Genomic DNA, 11,898 nt, shown 5'->3' with positions numbered 1-11,898 from the left:
ATATCCTTTTGATCGAAATGAATATATACCAAATTGATGGATGAATTGCTTAATTAGGTGTTCTTAATATACCCAATTAAGAAACAAGAATACATTGCATTGCATGAGACAAATATATGCCTGCAACCTGCATTATTTCATTCATGTCATTGGCTGTAGAATTCTGTGCCAAGTGAATCAATGTCATTATCTCGTATTGTGCCGTAGGAAATATTGTCCTGTTTATCTCCCAATGAGGGAAACCTTAGTGATGCCTGGTTTTAGAACTATGAAAGTCTGAGAACGATGCCTGGGCTTTTTTATTTTTCCTAAAAACAACTGTCTCTTATATTTTGCAACTAAGGATCTCAAAGAAATTCGACATTTAATCTGCCTTTTCGTTTTGGCAACAAGAAGATATATGCTCCATCCGTTCTAAATTATAAGACGTTTTGGCTTTTCTAGTTACATTGCTTTTGCTATGTATCTAGACATAGTGTATATCTAAGTGCATAGCAAAAGACATGAATGTAGAAAAGCCAAATGTCTTATAATTTGGAACCAAAGGTACTTTGTTGTATTGTTACCACTCTGGTTTGCTGCTCTGTTGATATGAAGATATATTCCAGTATTGTGAATTTTGTATTCGGCCACACCTTATCTTTTGAAACACAGAATTTCTGTCTGAATGATGAGTGCCTGTCATTCTTGCACTTTGCAAACTTGTGAGATTCATATACATTCCTCTGCTGGTTTGTTGGTTTTTATATTTACACACCCTTTTGATCAAAATGAATATATTTACACACCCTTTTGATGGATGAATTGCTCGATTGGAAATTCTTAATGTACCCAGTTAAGAATCAATCAAGAATATAAATAACAAGAAATTCTTAATGTACCCATGTTTGACTGCATTATTATCTCCTCTGCTCTCTTCTCCTTGCTTTGTGAGACCGAGAGGGAGGGGAGGGGAGGGGAGTGGAATGATCATAATTCATACATGCATGCAGATCGCCGCATTGAACAAGAATGAACAAATGAAGAATGTGTGGTGTGGTGGATGGATCATGGATGCCTTTTTGTTGTTGTTATATGTTATTAATTATTACTGGGCGGAGGGAGCTTCAGAGGCGGGGGCAATGGCGGCCCAGGACTTTGCACTCCAGCTCGTTCTTGCCCTTGGAGATGCCCGCCATCACGGTGTGCAGCCCCGCCTTGGCCTTGGCGCCTATCGTCGTCTTGTGGCTGGGGCTGGGTTCCTCGCTCGCCGGCGCTGGTGCCGGAGCTCCGTCGCCGCCGCCTGTCGTGTCCTCGTCCGCCACCGCTGGCGCATCAGCTTCCGGTGCATCAGTATCCGCAACCGACGGCGCCGCTGACCCCTCCTCCTCTGCCGCGGCAGCCAGGGAATGCTCCATTCCTGCCGCCAGCAGCGCCACCAGCAGCGCCAATGCGACCAAGGACGGCGTCCTCCATGATGCCTTGCCCATCGCCGTCCGTCGACGGTACTGTTGTGTTAGATGTTTTTCTTGGATCACCGGAAGTGATGGAGGAATGCGACACTACCAATCTTCTATAAATAATGTCATTACTGCTAATATTATTATAGAGAGAGGTCGTCAGGGCCTAAAAAACAGATGGTGCAGAGCCGCTATGCTATGCTTAGGAACTCTATTAATAAAATTGTTTGTTGGATGCTATCTTTAGGAATGTATGCAAGCAGAAGAAGCCAGTGCCTTGCCAGTTCCCCCCTCTTTCTTCTCTGATCAGCTAATATGTGTCATATTTTTTTTATTTCTGCCACTGCATTTCTGGCTGACATTATTAGCAATTCGTTCCAGGGTTGTTTAGAGGAAAGGAAGGAAGGAAGGAAACATACTGAATATAACATTATTCTTTTACTTTAGCAGTTTGCAACCGCATGTATGTCGTCAGACTCAGAGCTTATGCTGCCATGCCATCAGATCATCATTGTGAAAGTGAAATATACTGCAAATGGAGCGAGGGATATTCAACTGAAGACAACCCATTTCACGTTCTCGAAACCAAAGGCAGAAAATGAGATGCATGGTGCTCCTGCTCATGCTCCACAAGGGAGAGGAGAGCTGGGTGGAAGCCATATGTAATGTAGTACATGGCTTGGCTTGCTCTTAGTCTTAAGCCTTATCTTCACACAAGCTAGCTACCACCGTTCAGCTTCAGTCATATCGATCATCCTTTAGTGGTGAACAAGAATCGTCTCATCATCATCATATATAGGAGAAAGAAAGGTAGTGGACGATCATCTACGTCTCTGTCACGTCTACACAACATGTACTTATTGTGTAAACTAAAAAGAAATAAAACATAAGGGACTTCCTTTTCTAATTCTTCGAAATTATCCTTTCGAAAATGTACATATATACTCACTCCATGTAAAAACAACCATCCCTTTAACTTGTCATAATTTATCAAATGGTTAGTTAGTCAACTCAAATAATATGAAGAGTGTATAATACATTTTCCGTCAAAATTAGGCACTTTGAGAACATGTATATACACTTACAATTGGTTTCGTTCTCTCGTGCAGTATGTATATCTCTATCTATGAGAAGCAACCAAATATCAAACTTTGAACAGTGAGGTCAAAGTTATCAACTAATTGTTTGTTTGTAAAGGAGAGAATATTTAGTTTTGCAAGAGGCAGATGGATGCTGAGAAATTAAGTAGCTGCCTGAGATATGGTTGTAGTAGTTGGGGGACATTGAATTAAGTTGATGATTATGATAGCATGCATGCATGACCTAACTAATAAGATGGATGGATCCATGGTCCTCCTAACTCTCATGCATGTCTTGTATAACATTTGGGTATATGGTAGAGTCTAAGTAAAAGAGAGAGACTTGAATATCAGCACGTACGGTCTCTATAACACAAATTTTAACACTACAATTTCTCCTATACAGTCCCTTTATTTGTCTAAAAAATGTAATTCTCACTTTCCAAGGACTAAATCTATATAAAAAATATGATATTGAATAAGTACCATATGAGTGGAATATGTATGTCCATAATAAACTTATTTAGAGACTATACATATTGATATTATTTTCTAAAAATTTGATCAATCTTAACGTTTGACTAGCTCAAAACCTAGAATTACATTATTTTTTTAGGATGGAGGGATCAGTAGTATATACTCCCTCTGTCCCATTTTAAAGTCGTTTTAGTCTTCAATGAGGTGCAGTAAAGATTCTATGAACCAAGATGGTGGCTATGTCCACATGCATGGATGAATATCAGAACCTGGACACTTCAATGTAGTGCTAGAACGTCATTCATACTGGGACATAGGGAGTATATCCTATCCCTTTGAACCACAGAAAGCTTTATATGGTTAATGAAAGTACCTTTAGTTAGAGACATATAAAACCTCTAAATTTAATGTGTTGAATCTCATTGTACCCTTAATCACAAAGTATTTGATAATAAAAGTTCTGGTAGCTAGGTTAATTACACGCAACCCAAAATATCACTCTACTTCCGTAACGGGAGTAACATTTGGGACAATAGATAATTTTTCTAGTTAACTAGTCACAGTACTCAAAGAATGAATCAGATAACACACACAAAAAAATGTTCTTTTCAACTACAATATACTCGTAGGGGTACGGTTTGCGTACATGATGTGTTCATAGGGTGTGAGTGTGCGTGCGTGTTGTGGACGTCTATATTGTAATGTGTAATTCTAAAAAAAAATGCTAGCACTACTACAGAAGTTAATTGTAGGGGCGGCTCTAGAGCCTCTGTAGGGGCGGCTGCGCCAGCCGCCTTTCCCAGGGTGTTCCTACAGAGGGTGCCTCTGTTAGGGCGGTTTCCTGACCGCCCCTGCAGTGCCCTCTGTAGGGGCGGCTGGTGTTTCAGCCGCCCCTACATAGGGGCGGCTGAAAAACACAGCCGCCCCTGCTGTGTGTATTTGTAAGGGCGGTTCAATCAAGAACCGCCCCTACAGTGGATTTTCCAGCAAAAAAAATTCAAATTCAAATCTGACCACATATATATATATAATTCAAATTCGAATCTGACCGCCACAAATATACATATATACATCCACAAACACAAGACTATTATTTAGAACATCATCAAAACAACCGAGACGAGATCTATCTATTTCGGAGTCGGTGCCCGCGCGCGCGCGAGCCGTGGTCCTGTGAGAGAGAAGAGCGAGAGCGCCGCACGCGGGGGCGGGGCGCTATAAATAGTGTTCTCGACCACCACGACTACTGGTACATCACTTGCCTCGCTTCACTTCACTTGGCTCCCACCCTCTTCGTTCTCCTCGCTCGAGAGCTAGCTAGCCCCCCGGCCGGCCGAACAGCCAGCCCGCTGGCACCAGGCTAGCGCCGCCTCCAATTAAGAAATCCACAAGTTCACATGCAAAACAAAGTCCAAACCGTTCTAAAGTCTGATCCAAACCATACCACAAGTCCACATTGTCATCAACGGCCTATGGCTAGCCTATCAGTCTCCCGAAGGTGTTGGTATAGAGGATTACTACCTAAGTCAGAAAGAAGATAATGGTAAGTGCCTTTATGTACATAATCTGGTCTATTATGAAGTTACAAAGGTCGCCGACCATCTCTAAGAGCTCGTCATCCTTGTATGGGTTTCTTCTCGTGTCTTATCTTTCTCCAACTACAAGAGAATAAGTTTAGGTTTACTATATCACAACATATCGCGAACTTTTCATACTACGAGCGAAGAGGTTCAAACTTACCAGATTGGGGTTTCTGTTGTAGCCACCGATGGTACTCATCATAATACATGGTTGTAGTATCCACAATGTAGACTTCCAGGCTTCTGCTTGGGGCACTATGTGTTTTGCATATGGAGATGTTAAGTAATGCTATTGACAGACACGTAATATATAGAGTACCAAAGTAAATGACACTTACCGCCACATAGAGTTTTGACATACCAACTTTTCCTTCCTATTTGGATGATGCCTCCCCTTATGTTCCTGGACATAGTGCCTGAATGCTCTGTTCCAATGGTTTTAGCAAATGGCAACTTGTTAGTATCCCACATTGAACCTTATAAGTATGTATACAAACATAGTAGCTAAATGAGGATTGTCGATATGTATACGTCTTGACAATCGCTATGAAGTCTTTGTATGTCTCGACTGGGAAATCCGCTAAATCAAAGACCCATGCCATGCTATGTGAGAGCCAGACGCCTATTGCAAATCCCAGTGATCGCTGCATGGAATTTAGTCATAGAAGGAACACATAAGCTCTTTTGCATCGAACAAAGTATATTGAACAAAGCTAAGTATACAGTCGAACTTACTTGAAGTGGTATGGTATCCATATATTATCGTGTTGTTGGAGATTTTTAAAACATAGAGCAATGTATGCCGCAACCTTGAGGGACTCTTCCAATATTTTCTTGTTCCTGATGTCCTCTTTCTTCTTAAGTGTCTTTCCAGCTCCTAGTTCTTTGCAATCTAGTTTCCACTCTTTAGGGTAATTAAAATTTGTTGATGCTATAGGTGAAGGGTCTATATACCCGTGTTTCAGAGCTGGCCTCTTTTTCACAAAGTCCGCTTGCATTCTATAAATCACGGCGCGGGTTAGTTACAAACAAAATCAAAAGATTACATTCATATCATATCGAGAGGGCAAGGACTTACAGGCACCATATGCGAATTAGATTCATTTCCATTCGTCCGAGGTGGAAGCATGCCTGGATATCCCTAAACTCAACGGCAATTTGCCCACCTTGGGCTCCAAATGTGCCGACATGGATCTATGCTTGTAAGATTTCTAGTTCTGTTATCTGAGCACGCAAGTACCAATCGTGGAACTTTCTCATTCCACGTGGCAAGCACTGTATGACTCGGTTTGATAGGAAGTTCTTGCCTTTTTCATATTTATCCGGGCAATCATTTGACCATTTGAGGTTATCAACAGCTGGATACTTGTTAAACCCTTTGTGCAGTTTGCTAGTGGTGCCCTCCTCAGAAGCCGGTGCTCTGAATTCTTTTACTTGGTTCTTAGGCTTGAACTGGTCATGGGCCATCCACTTGTGTACCGACGAGACGTCATTAATGCCCACATACGATGGCCTTATCTTGATTGGGATTTTGTTTCGAGCTTCCCATTCGGGAACATCCTTGTCAACTTGTGCATCACCTGCTCCAGGGGCCACTTGTTCTTCACGTATCGGCTGTTCACGAGGCAATTGCTGTTCATGAGACACTTGTTGTTCATGTATCAGCTATGCTTGTTGGCGCTCAAGATTAGACTCTCGGTTTCTACCATGTTTCTTGTACATGTGCCTCTCCTCTATGAATCCGTGCTTCCAGGACATCCTCTTCCCTAGCCCCCTGGTGCGTCCTGTGTGCTCGGGGTTTCCCAAGGCAACGGTAAGCTCGTCCCTCTCTCTAGAAGGGTTGAATGCGCCCTTCTCCTTGTCATCAGCAAGTTTCAGTATCTTTGATACTACCTCTCCGGTCTCCGGCTTAGCAAACTTGAGGCTACTACCGGATGAATCCACACTCCTCGCGTATATCCACTGTTTGAGGCGTGGCTTCAACTTTGGCACTTCCGTATTCCCGACAGCTTCGGCCTCTGTGTCCATCTTCCTAAAGATCTCTTGCTTGCCAGCGTAGCCACCGGGGCCTAGATGAGGGTAGTGTTGGTTCTTCTTCGCCTGCTCGCTGTTACGGGCACTGAGGGCCAATGATGCCTCTGAAGTCTTCTCAGCCACGAGCTCCTCCCATTGACTAGGAGTTATGTTGCCATACTCGTGGAAAGGAGTTAACTTCTGTTGGATAAAGTTCTTGTTCAGATCCGACCGCCAACATCAGAAGCTCTGCCCCATTATCTTAAAAGCATTTTCTTGTACCAACTCGTGCGTTCCCTCCGGAAACCTAAAGTTCTGCTTCAGCTTCTCCCATAGGTCTATCTTTTGGCTCATAGGTACAAGATTCCAGCCACGGATAGCTGGGTTCAACTTATCTCTAACTACAAACCCGATGTGATTACGGAATTTCGCCATGTATGTATATGGCTCAAGGATCTGCCCATCTGGCCCGACCTCCGTTATCACATAGCATGCCTTGTCGTGATATTGGTTTGGCTTTCTAATCCCCCTTGTTTCCTCTTTGGCTGGGTAGTCTTAGTCGTGGTTGTGTCCTGAGGTTGTGGAGCGGAGGCCTCATTGTGAGTATCTGTGGCTCCTTCCTCTGATCTCCTTTGCCCCGCTACGTATTGTCCAGCAAGACGAGCCGGAGGCCGACGTCGTCTTTTCAGAGGTTGAGTAGGGATGACCTGTGTATCCGGCAGGTCAAAAGTGTTAGCAGAGGTAACATAAAGCCATAGCATTAGCCAAATTTACAAGCTACTAAGGCTTTATCCGTACCTCGTCGTTCGGATCAAAATCCTTGTCCAACTCGTCCTCCGTTGGCCTTCGTCTGGGTTCTCGTGGGAAAGGATCCTTGGGACTTACATATCCCCCTGATGAGGTGTTGTCATCATCATCCCCTTCTTCGCATTGGGCATCCTCTCCACCTTCTCTTTCCTAGGCTCCCCCACTGGATCCTCATCATCGACAAGGTCCTCCTGAGTAAGCATCACTTCTAGACCTTTTTCTAACTCGTTATCGAACTGCTCCTAAGTAAGCTGGTCATCTAGTTCTTGCTCTCCATGGGATAGCTGCTCATCATTCACGGGGCATCGGGATGCACTCTTTGATGTTCACGACATTTCGTGCCTTGTTCTAAGAGATGCAAGAAAAAAAAGTAGTATAAGTAGTAGTACGGTAGAAGTAGTAGTACAAGTAGTAGTACTAGTACTAGTAGTAGTACTAGTAGTAGTAGTACTTGTAGTAGTAGTAGTTGAAAGCACTCTGTGAATGATCTAGCAAATAATTGGCAAATATTGATTTGCTCTAGTGTTGAAAGCACTAAGAAAATTTGTGTACCATTTGGAGTGGGGGCAGTAACATTTTGTCAGCTGTAATCTGTAACAAACTTGTACAGTTGTAATTAGATCACTTGCTCCAGTGACCAAGTAATTACTTTCATGGCATATTTTAGGATTTTGGCAAACCGCCAGTCAGCTGCTAGGTCAAAGGAAAGAAAGATGCGCTACATTGCAGAGCTTGAAAGGAAAGTACAGACTCTCCAGTCAGAAGCAACTACACTATCAGCTCAGCTGGCCATGTTGCAGGTTCTTCACTTGTACAGTTGTACTTACCTTTTCCAGAATTTTTTAATATGGAGACGTGTTAGATAAATGTTACATTATAATCTGCAATTTGGTTGCTACTCAGAGTCACAGTTGCTTTGTCTCATGAACAGTCAACAAAGATTTTGAATATATACGCAGTTTGATACATGGATTACTTTTGCAATGTTTTGAGCATTTATTAACAGTTCTACATTAGATATTTGTGGCTTTGGTTCTTCAATTCTACAATAACAAGCATAAGCTTCCTTATGTGTCTGCATATGGGTATTAGTTTTCCAGGCTTGAGTATCTTTCTTAAAAAAGAAGATCATGCTTTACTCCTGAAGCTTGTTCTGCAAATAATCATAAGGTGTGCTTTGCTTTCTGTTTGGTAACTCTTATCTGACTGTTATGGGTGGCAAAGCCCACACGACCAGCCAGCAGCCCAAGAGGGTGGCAACATTCCCTACAGTCGCCACCAGCCCCCACGCTGCTACCAGGAGGCTTCCACCAGCTCCAGTCCCTGCCTTTGCCAAGCACCTTTCCTCAAGCACCACGGGTTCCCATCCCTCAACCACTGCAGCAGCCAAGCGCCACCAGATTCTGCCACTGGGTCCCTTCTTCCTTCCTGAAGATGAAGCTTCTGTCCTCCAATCCTCCATCTTCTTGCTACATCTGCTCTACTTTAATTTCTGATCTGCAACCCTGCCTTTTCTAGCTCTGTTGCTGCTCTTTGCCTCTTGCTCTACTGCTGCTGCAGCTCTAGCTCTACTAGCCATTAAATCTCTCAAGAATCTACTGCTCTGGTGTTTTTGTACTATTGCAGCTTGCTTTATACTATATACTATATATCATATCAGTCCTGGTATATGCAGGATGACTAGGCTCAACTAATCGAGCTGATTGACAACTAATCGCAACTAATCATTTGGTCAGTGCCTTAGAGACTAGGATTCATCAGATAATTCGATAACATTGACTGTCAAATGCAAGTTAGAGAGTTAGAGTAGTAGCAAATATGCAATTGCTCTTCTTTGTACATCTGCTATTGATGCTTAAGTTATGGTTGGTATTACTTGATCTATAATGTGCCATCGTTTTCATGCAGGTGATGGATTGGATGGTCAATGCAAGGGGTATGAACATGTCAATCACTAACCATGCAATACATCTGGATCTCATCTATAAAGTGCGTGGCCTTGAGGCAGCTGAGAATTATTTTGCTAACCTCCCTGATCTAGCCAAGAATAATCGAACTTATGGCGCCCTTCTTAGTTGTTATTGCTCAGCAAAAATGGAAGAGAAAGCAACAAATCTCTACTGCCAGATGGATAAACTTAGGCATCTGGTCCGGTACGCTACCCATCAATAATCTGATGTCCCTTTACATGAAGTTAGACCAGCATAGGAAGGTTGATAGTCTCTTTGAGGAGATGAAAGTGAAGAATGTTAAACCGGATAACCTCACATGCTGCATTTTGATGACCAGCTATGCAGCATCGAACAAGATAGATGCCATTGAAGAACTTCTTAAAGAAATGGTAGAAAAAGATGTGACTCTTGGGTGGTCTGCATATAGCACACTTGCTTCTATCTATGTAAATGCCGGACAGGTTGAAAAAGCAGAATCTGCTCTGAAGAAACTCGAGGGGCTTATTGGTGCTGATGATGGCAGGCAACCTTTTGATTTCCTTATGAGCCTATATGCTTCACTAGGCAATTTGAGCGAGGTCAATAGGGTATGGGATGGGATAAAGGCCAAATTCTCCATGGTAACCAACATAAGCTACCTTGGCATGCTTCATGCTCTTTACAAGCTCAATGATATTGACCGCATGAAGCATATTTATATGGAGTGGGAATCTAATTATCAAACTTATGATGTAAGACTGACAAATATGATGATTCGTGGCCATCTGAAGCTTGGCATGAGCGAAGAAGCAGTAACGTTGAGGGAGAAGGTCAAGGAAAAAAGGTGCGGACTTTGACTCCAAAACATGTGAGTTGTTTCTTGATCACTACATGGGCAAGGGGGACATGAACTCAGCACTGAACTGGGTAGAGAACATGACCAAACTCCCTAAGAAGCAGGGAAGCTCGATCAGGACAGGATCTACAAGTTCCAGAAGTATTTCAAAGAACACAAGGATGCTGACAGCGCCGAGAGGTTCTGCAACTGCCTGAGGACGCTGGGGTGCATTGACGGGAAAGCATATGAGTCCCTCTTGCGCACATACTTGGCAGCCGGTAAGAAAAGCTATTCACTCCATCAACAGATAAAAAACGATAAGATTGAGATCTGCTACGACATTGGGAAGCTACTCAAGAGGTTGGGCGACGGTCGATGAGATACATATTTATCTTCATTCTAATTCCCTACAGTCGCCACCAGCCCCCGCGCTGCTACCAGGAGGCTGCCCCTGCCATTGCCAGCTTGTCATCCAAACCAAGTCATTGTTTATTTAGAAAGTTCATCATTCTTCAGTTTGGAAAGTCAGATCATATCTGTAAAACCCCCATTTATAATTTCCTTCAGCATTGTTTGGCAGAATTCTAGCTCCTGGAAATTTGTGGATTTCTTGGAGCTGGGTATTCCTAGCTCTGGAAATTTATGGATCTAGAGCTGTGGGTATACTTTGGTTGTTTGGTTAAGCTGTTTTCTTTCTATTCTAGACAAAAGGTAGTCTCAAGATTCTTGATTTTAGCATACAAACTTCACATCAGAGATGGAGCTCCGAACTTGCCCTGCATAAACAGGGCCTTAATGGTCAAGGAACCCCCATCTATATAAAATGAGAAGATGTGTCATGGTTGGAAAAATAGAAGCAAAGGGCCAATAACCTTCTGTTTTTCAACCTTGCAGCCTCCCCCCCCCACGCCCCATCCTTTTGCCGCCCAGTTCCATAGCAGACAATGGAGCAGCAGGTTCGGCTGCAGGATGGTAAGGCTTCTATATATTTTTCTTTGCATTCAAAGTGAATAAGTTTTTTAGAAATGAAACGACACATTTGTGTGATGTTTATTTGATTATTACTTTGAAAAAACTAGATTGAGGAAAAGACTACAGATATTATCACCCTGAATGCATGAACCAAGTCCTCAAAAGCAAGGACATGCCATTTATATATCTACCAACCCCTTTGGTTCTGTCACAGATAAACCAAGCTACCAAATTCATTAACCAGCCAAGATTTTGTCAACGGCAATAACAAATATGGAGTAGGTCACATTATTGGAGCCAGTTGTATAAATTCTGCAATGCTTAAGTGATACATGTTCAAACATTGACCAACGAAGGCACCGACACCATCCAAACTTTGCCAATTTGGCAGCTCTACTAAATGTAAAGTAAAATTCTAAACAGCTGCAGCTCAAGTTGAGTATTTTAATAAGAAAGATATGGTAAAAATGGTGCTGGAATGAGAGAGAGTCAAGTTGAGTAAAAAAAGAACATAGATTGAGCCTAATATTGATGACATAGTTGCTGATCTATAGCCTTAAATTATTTAGCCTCCCTCTTGCTCGATTTCTGGATCCACCACTGATTGTGCTTGTGCACAACTCCTATCTCCATCTTAATCCTGTCTGTAGGATGGAAGGTCCCAAATCCTTTCCTATCTACCTCGTGATGATCCCTACTACGTTCTCTATTCCAAGCTCATTAAGCATGCAATAGTTAAGTACTGAAACAGATGATAACTTT

At 42.6% G+C, this 11,898-nt stretch overlaps 1 pseudogene; it reads left to right on the top strand.

Annotated features, from left to right (window-relative positions):
* The first annotated feature begins 8,014 nt into the window (after positions 1-8,014).
* Positions 8,015-10,596, top strand: LOC136482311 (large ribosomal subunit protein mL101 (rPPR4)-like; annotated as a pseudogene).
* The last annotated feature ends 1,302 nt before the right edge of the window (positions 10,597-11,898 follow it).

Source organism: Miscanthus floridulus, chromosome 1 (genome assembly GCF_019320115.1).
Source record: "Miscanthus floridulus cultivar M001 chromosome 1, ASM1932011v1, whole genome shotgun sequence".
NCBI lineage: Eukaryota > Viridiplantae > Streptophyta > Magnoliopsida > Poales > Poaceae > Miscanthus > Miscanthus floridulus.
The sequence above is the reverse complement of the archived record's forward strand: the minus strand, read 5'-3'. Positions and strand labels throughout refer to the sequence as shown.